General features: G+C 35.7%; 1 long non-coding RNA gene across 1 annotated transcript; it reads left to right on the forward strand.

The window, feature by feature from the left end:
- Window positions 1–506: 506 nt before the first annotated feature.
- Window positions 507–1,062, forward strand: LOC110938262. The gene is made up of 2 exons (XR_002591338.2): window positions 507–820; window positions 901–1,062. It is a non-coding gene; the product is annotated as an uncharacterized LOC110938262 (long non-coding RNA).
- The last annotated feature ends 6,706 nt before the right edge of the window (window positions 1,063–7,768 follow it).

A 7,768-nucleotide genomic window follows, 5' to 3' on the forward strand; every position in this document is an offset into this window, starting at 1 on the left:
CAAATTTGGGGTTAGAAGGTTCCCATGTTCAGATTCATAGGACCAGTACGTCATGCTTGAATTTGGACACTATGAGTAATGGTTATCATCTCTTTCATTTACACATTCTTTCTTTTCCAATATCATAGTTGGTGACATAATTTTCATTTGAATATGTTTAGTTAAGTTAAATAGATTGTATTCGTTTTTGTATAATTAATATACTAATATGCATCAATGTAAGATTTTCGTATATCGAAAAAAACTAACCCGACCCGACCCGAAACCCGTTCTGACCCGGACCCGTTTCGACCCGAACCAAAAAACCCTTTTTTATAATTGACCCGTTTTGACCCATGACCCGACCCGATTGCCAGGTCTGCTTATAAGCACTGATCTTGATATGAATTGGGCATTATGTATCAAGAGTAAAGGTGGGATTATTGTGTACAAGATTGTAAACGTGGGATTATTAAAAACTAATTCTCCTTAGTTTTTCTATAAAAATGTTAGCCTATTAGTGTAAAACTTTATTAATTTTTTTGTAAAATGATTTTTTGCATTATTATGACTAGAGTTTAATAAATATTTGTTGAAAACTAAAATCTAGGTCGGAGATGAAGTTTTCCTCAAAAGCATTCTAAACTTTACCGAGACTGTAGCAAGAGGAAGGGTCCAGAGCTTGGACCCAAATGATCTAGTTGGTCGTATAGAGATTGGACCAGAATGGTGTGAGGTAAACGTTCAAGTACCAATAAACTTGGTAAGACCATATGGTTTATTTTCTACAATTCAAGATTGTATTGGTGCATCCATCGCATGGCGCTATCCATTCATCTCGGTATGTATTTGTCAACTTGTGATACAAATAATTTTAATATCATGGAACTTAATGCTTATACATGGATGATTTATTTGTAGGTAGTCCATGAGGATTGAGAACGCATGATGACTCAAGATTTTATGCTTCTAATTTCTTTAATTGCTTTTAATTTCTTTGTTAAATGTTAAGACTTTATGTTAGATAATGTTATAACTTATTTATGGTTAATGTTTTTGTTATGAACATGCTTATTTGAAATATAATGAAGTTTTATTTCTTTCATTAGTTGATTGATGTTATACAATAACTATTAGGATGTTATATGTTGATGGTCTGTTTATAAAATTGGTTTTGTAATCTTATTTGGGATATTAGGACCATTTTCTTGATATTAAAGTAGCTATAACGTTACATCATATAAAGGTCCTATAAATTAATTTTTAAGGACGCTTATATGTGTATCAAAAGATTAAAAGTAGGTAATCACATACTAAAACATTGTAAAAGTGTCCTAATATGTTCTTTTTAGGACGCTATTTAAGTTGTCTATAGACATATTATGTGACCATAAAATTGGTTTCATAATCTTATTTGGTATATTAGGACCCTTTTCTTGGTACTAAATTAGCTATAATGTAACATCATAAGGGTCCTATCAATTAATTTCTAAGGACGCTTGTAAGTGTATCAAAAGATTAAAAGTATGTAAGCACATGTTAAAACATCGTAAAAGTGTCCTAATATGTTTTTAATAGGACACTATTTTGTTTGTTCAAAGACATTACGCGACCATAAAATTGGTTTCATAATCTTATTTGAGATGTTAGAACGCTTTTTTAGTTCCGGGATTTATTACGACCCCTTTACATGAAACGCTTTTACCGTTGGTCCTATTAAATGAAAGGTCCTATAAAATAGCATTTTAGGACGCTTTTGCGCGTACTAAAAACCCAGTTTTCTTGTAGTGATCGTAGAGTGTGTGAGTCGTCTCGGGATCCAATATTGATCGTAAGAGTTCTTAACAATCAAGGCCATGTTTGCCTAAGTCTCTTACATCACTTGGTGAAGACAAGTGTTTAGTATAATACTTTTTATTTTTAATCTTTTGCACTTTTTATTTGGTTTTGTATTAATGACTTTAATAACTAGTTACTTATGTTGAAGGTGATCTTTCCTTATCGTTTGTCCGTGGTGTCTTGGCATTATTTACTGTCTATATAAAATAAAAGATTTTCACCATTCATATCTCCACGGTCTATATGGAGGTATGTTGACTACCTGGTCGGGGGTTAAGGGAACGGTTTGGTAAGGGTCTTGCCCTTGTTCAGCGTTTAGAGGTCCTGCTTGGGACCTGGGTCAAATTTAGTAGGATCTCCTTCAATGCCCATAGGTATTGGATGGCGGGGATCCAAACTCTTTGACCCCCTCATAAGTTAACTACTATTAATACTATAACCTGGCTATTTAGGAATGTATCCCTGCTGACTCAGGCTACTTAGCCGAGGGTAACGTCACCGCCAAAAGCGGGGCCTACCACAATTTGCATTAATAACTTAATTCATTATCTTTCAATAATCCGACCCTTTAGGATTGTATCCTTGCTGACTCAAACTACTGGGTTGAGGGTAACGTCGCCTTCAAAAGAGGGGCCTACTACAATAACTAAGATAATCTCTTAAACAAGTGCAAAAGTGCGAAAATAATCAAAGGTTATACTAATACACGTGTCGGATCCAAGTGATTCATCTTGTCTATCTGTTTTTATTTTATTTTTATTTTCAGTATTTAGTTAGTTTTTATTTTTCTTAGTTTAAAACATTTTTCTAACCTTTTGATTTGATTAGACGTTGAGGATAAACCAGTATTAAAAGCTCTTGTGTCCTTGGACGACCTCGGTATCTTACCAACACTATACTACGTCCACGATGGGTGCACTTGCCCATATGTGTGTTTAGTGTTAGTGAATATCGTGTTTTATAAATTTAAAACTTGGTTAAAAGTGTAAAAAGGGCTTAAATATACATCTAAAATATATTACACTACACACGCATCAAGTTTTTGGCGCCGTTGCCGGGGACACAAGGATTTTAAGAAAGCTTAAAATCGACGGCCTAATCAGTTTTTCAAAACCTTTTTAAAACGCGCGCATTTTTTCTGCATTTTAGTTTAGTTTTGCATTTACAGTAGCACGGCGTGAAGGCACGGCGTGAAGGCACTCAAAAGATGAAGTTGATCGAGTTGCCGCTGGCCATCATCAACACCACAAGGATCTCACTTCATAAAGATCAAGTCATTCACGAGCATAACTCAAGGGGGAGCTTATGTTAAGGGGGAGTTTGTCAACACACTTCCTACATGATACGGGTAGTTTGTTGATACACTCTCTGCTTTCAAGACGTGAAGACTTTAAAGATCCTCCGACATTGAAGACTTGAAAGGACATCAGAGTCTTAGTCTTGAAGACATGAAGATCAAAGATGATCAAGATCGAGAAAAATCTGCAACCATCAAAGATCGAGACAAAGCTACAGCCAAGGGGGAGTTTGTTGGTGCATTTGTGTCTGTACTTTGTCTGTATTCGGTCACGATGTAAACGATGTCCTTGTCAGTCCTGTAAGTTGACCAAGTCAACCGTCCTCCTGGTTTGACTTGGACCAACAGTTAGGAATATGTTTGTAAAGTGTCTGAGTCGAAAGATGGGCCATCGAAGGATTATGTCTATCCTTCGATGAGCTCGAAAGATGTCCAACGAAGGATACTGTTGAACCTCGAAGGATATACCATCCTTCGAGGTAAATATGGATCATTCGAGGGCTTTGTGATCGACAGATGATCTTTCGGTCATTCTCCTTCGACCAGACCTACTGTGTATGGGTATATATACCCATGCAGTGTGTTTTAGTAGATAGACTTGGAAGACAGAGGCACACAGAAGGATAGAGAGATAGAGAGCATTCTGTCCGAAACACACACACACACTTTGAGAGTTTGCGAAACACATTTGTGAACATTGAGCTTGTAACTGGAACCTTCATTCGTATTAATACAAGTGGTGTTAATCGGTGAACCTTTGTGTGTTTGTGTTTATACTTGTTTCATCTCGGTTTGCTTGCTAGCTTGGATTCCGCACTCGCTAGTGGGTTTGTATAACAAGGTTTAGGTTCGTCATCCTCCGAGAGGGACCTACACGTATGCAACTTCTGTTTATCATGGGCGGCCCTGAGAGTGTGCGAGAAGGACCACCGGCCAGGGCCCATGATTCCGAGGGGCACAGATCCATCATCCGCTGATGAAGTTTTCTGTAAAACGTAGTCAACAAAAGTTGTTTATAGCTTGGACCCTGTTGTTCGTCTCCAACGAGTATTAGAGTTAAAGAAAAAAGTAGAAAAGTTAGAATTTTTCCGGCCGGCAAGCGGCGGTCCGACGGCGGCGCTATCGACTCCGGCGGAAAATGCAGACATGCAGTGTATGGTTGGGAAGAAACGAAGAAGAAAGAACAATAGGAGGAGTGACTGACATAATTTTTATAAAAATACATATGGGCCTTTTATACAAAAGGTACTTATCAGATATAATTAAATAAGCCCAATTAGAGAAAATGTAAGTAATTTGTACCTGTATTTTCTATTCTCAAAAGACTGAAGCCGGCGATTAGAAACACAGAAAAGACAACACACCTCTACTTTATCTCAACTTTTGATAATTTGTTAGGAAAACAAAAGCCGGCGATTAGAAACACAGAAAAGACAACACACCTCTACTTTATCTCAACTTTTGATAATTTGTTTTACTGCACACTCCTGCCAATCTTCCATTAACTCAATACAAATAAGTATCAATTTTACTTTGTTTATTATTTGTTTTACCACTGACTTTTGTTTTCCTACCATTAGGTTTTGTTTAGGGTTTATTTTGAATGCTTTGAATTCTGATCCTTTAACTTTTTTTATTTGCTTAATTTAGTATATATTGTTTTGTATAATTATTTTTGTAGTTATTATGTCATATACTCAAATCAAGTAACACTATAAGAAGTAGAGAGAAAGTTGAATTATTAGAAGATTAAATTGTTGGTGATCCGACCTTGTTAAACCAATTAATGATTATTGGATTAATATTCAAGGGGAGGTAAGGAGACGATACGATACGAGTGGCGATTATTTGCGTTTTATTTGGCGTTAGTTGTTGAATAGTTATTTAGTAAGGTGTTATTTGGCATTAAGTGTTGACTATTTAGGTATTATTTGGCATTGTTTGTCGATTATTTACGTGTTAACTTAATTTGTTAGAAACTTTGTCTATTATTTAGGCGTTCATGGCTCTTAAACTTTGTCGATTAGTTAGGCGTTAATGACATTAAGTTTACATTATATATTTCGTTAAGGCCTAAGGGCACATTTTTTCGAGCTCGAACAGGGTACATGATTTCTCAGGGCCGGCCCTGCTGTTTATGCACGTCAATATTACTTTGACATTTTTTATGAACACTTTGGTCGTTGATTTATTAGTGTAATATGGATTAAGTCAATATATATTCTGTATTCCTAATAGAGATAATAATAAACGAGGTGGATGAAACATAAAACAACACCTTTTCAGTTTTTATGCTTCTTGTCTTCCTCTAAAGTAACTGGATACACATATGATACTTTTGCTACATGCACATTGATACCTCATGTCCTCAATTTTTACCTTCTGGCTTAAAATTATAAGCCATGCATGATAGTGTAGGTTTTGGTTTGCTTAATTTATCTGATGCAATACTCAGATTATTTGATTGAAGTTTTCTATAGATTTACAGAGCCCCTTGTTGCCAACTTTACGCGACTCTGAACCTTTTTCAGTTGCTAAATGTCATTGGCAACGTCAAATTAGAAACAACCTGTTGGAGTGAAATCAGAAGTGTGGTAATGATTGTGTTATTGTAGAGTGTATGATATCAAGGGATCGGGTAATGCGCGATGCATTAAAGATAGGATAATAAGGTTATTATTCCCTGGTGATGATCAATAATAATAATCATCATATATATACATACTTCAATTGGTTATTTGGCGCCAAAGTCTAATGGACACAACTATAGAGTCACACCATTTCGATCTTATCTACCTACGATACATAAGTGTACTATGATGTCACATACATTAATTACATAAATAATAGTGATAACTAAGTCATAAGTTTATAATCATCTAACACAACCATCAATAAAAATTCACTTTCACTTATTACTAAATGTACCTATTTTCTTTATGTCCTCTATGTTGGAATTAGGGGATGCAAAAAACAGGTTTTTAACAAAAATTTGCAGTGAAAAACTTTTTGATACACACACAAAATATTGCATATATATTCTGACTCTATATTACATTGATACAAATGACCTATTTATAGGCTACCCAACCTAACTGACATAATCGTTGCCAAAGTTACTTAACTACCAACCGGTAACTACGCCATAACTAACTTTAACTGATATAACTACCTTATATATGTTGCAGGTAATCAATTAACTTCCTATTGACCCATTTGGTTACTTGACCCATACTAATATAGACATATACATACATACATACCAGTGGCAGAACTAGCTCAAAAATTTAGGGGTATCCCAATTTTTTATATCTTAGACCAAGGGTATCCTTTGTATAACGGAGACGAAGTTGTGGTGTATTTTTACACTACGGAAATGGAGTTAAGGGGTATTTTTACACTACGGAGACAGGGTTGAGGGGTCGCCCGTGCTACCCCTATTAACATTGTATGTCTGCCACTGATACATACACACATTATATATAAGTACTAATAATTCTTATAGACTAAGTTTAAGTTTACTACTCCACTGCTTAAACTTCATCATGTTCTTCACAGCAATCTCCACAACTTCAAGTTTCTTCTGCTTCACAACTTTATCTTCGCTTGGTTCCACAATCTGGTGGCCAATCACAAACATCTTCTGGCTTGTTTTTCATCTAAATGGCGGCGTATGATTTACATAAAATTGAACTTTGAGGTAATATATAATATGATAAGATAAGTTGGACCATTTGACACATGCACATGGACTGGAAATAGTTTACCTTGAGGTCCTTCTCAATATCCGCCACCCTCTGGTTTGAACTAAAACACATGCATACAGATACAAGTGCACCATCTGGTAATCTTAACTAATCAATCTAATGCTTTGAATAGATTTTTCGCTCCATATGGGGAAACAAATAATTAATTAAGAAAGATAAAAAGCTACGTGCATGGATGCCTAGGTGGTTAATAGGTAAAAGAAGAGTAAGCAAAAAGAAATGAGAAGAACAAGGATTAAAGTAGACATATGCGGTAGTATACTATAATATCGCAGTTAATACACGCACACCTAAAAATTGTTTCAACCTACAAACACATGTTTTCAAGATCCTTTTAGAACACAAAATCACGAAGAAATGATCTAACATGAGCAAGAAGATCATGTCAGTAAGACAAGGAGCAACCTGCCTCGTAAATAAAACAAGGCACTGAAGAACGTCATGTTAACCAAGATCATCCGAGTTACTACCAATGGGCCTCTCGGCCGGTTTATGTTTATTTGTTTTTAGTTTAATTAGTTATGGGTCAAACAATGTTATGTTATGTTTATTATTTGGGCTGCAGGCCACATGTATGGGTCGAACAGAAGTCTTATGTCCAGTCCATTAGTTAGCGGTTATGAACAAGGAAGTTGGGCCAAGGTTAGCGAACCGGTGTGTCTCCAAGAAATAACCGAATGGGCGGTTATTCATGAAACGTCATCTCTTTTCAATTTGAAACAACGTGACTTTTGGAGACATACCCTTTCATTCCTATAAAACCGCTGCCATCATCCTTGTTCGGTTAGTCAGTTAGTTTTGTAATCAAGAACGTGTGTTTACATTCGGTTATCATATTCAAGTTCTAGTATCATTCAAAGTTCAATTCGGTTAGTTTGTTTTGCAA

This window comes from Helianthus annuus, chromosome 1 (genome assembly GCF_002127325.2).
Source record: "Helianthus annuus cultivar XRQ/B chromosome 1, HanXRQr2.0-SUNRISE, whole genome shotgun sequence".
NCBI lineage: Eukaryota > Viridiplantae > Streptophyta > Magnoliopsida > Asterales > Asteraceae > Helianthus > Helianthus annuus.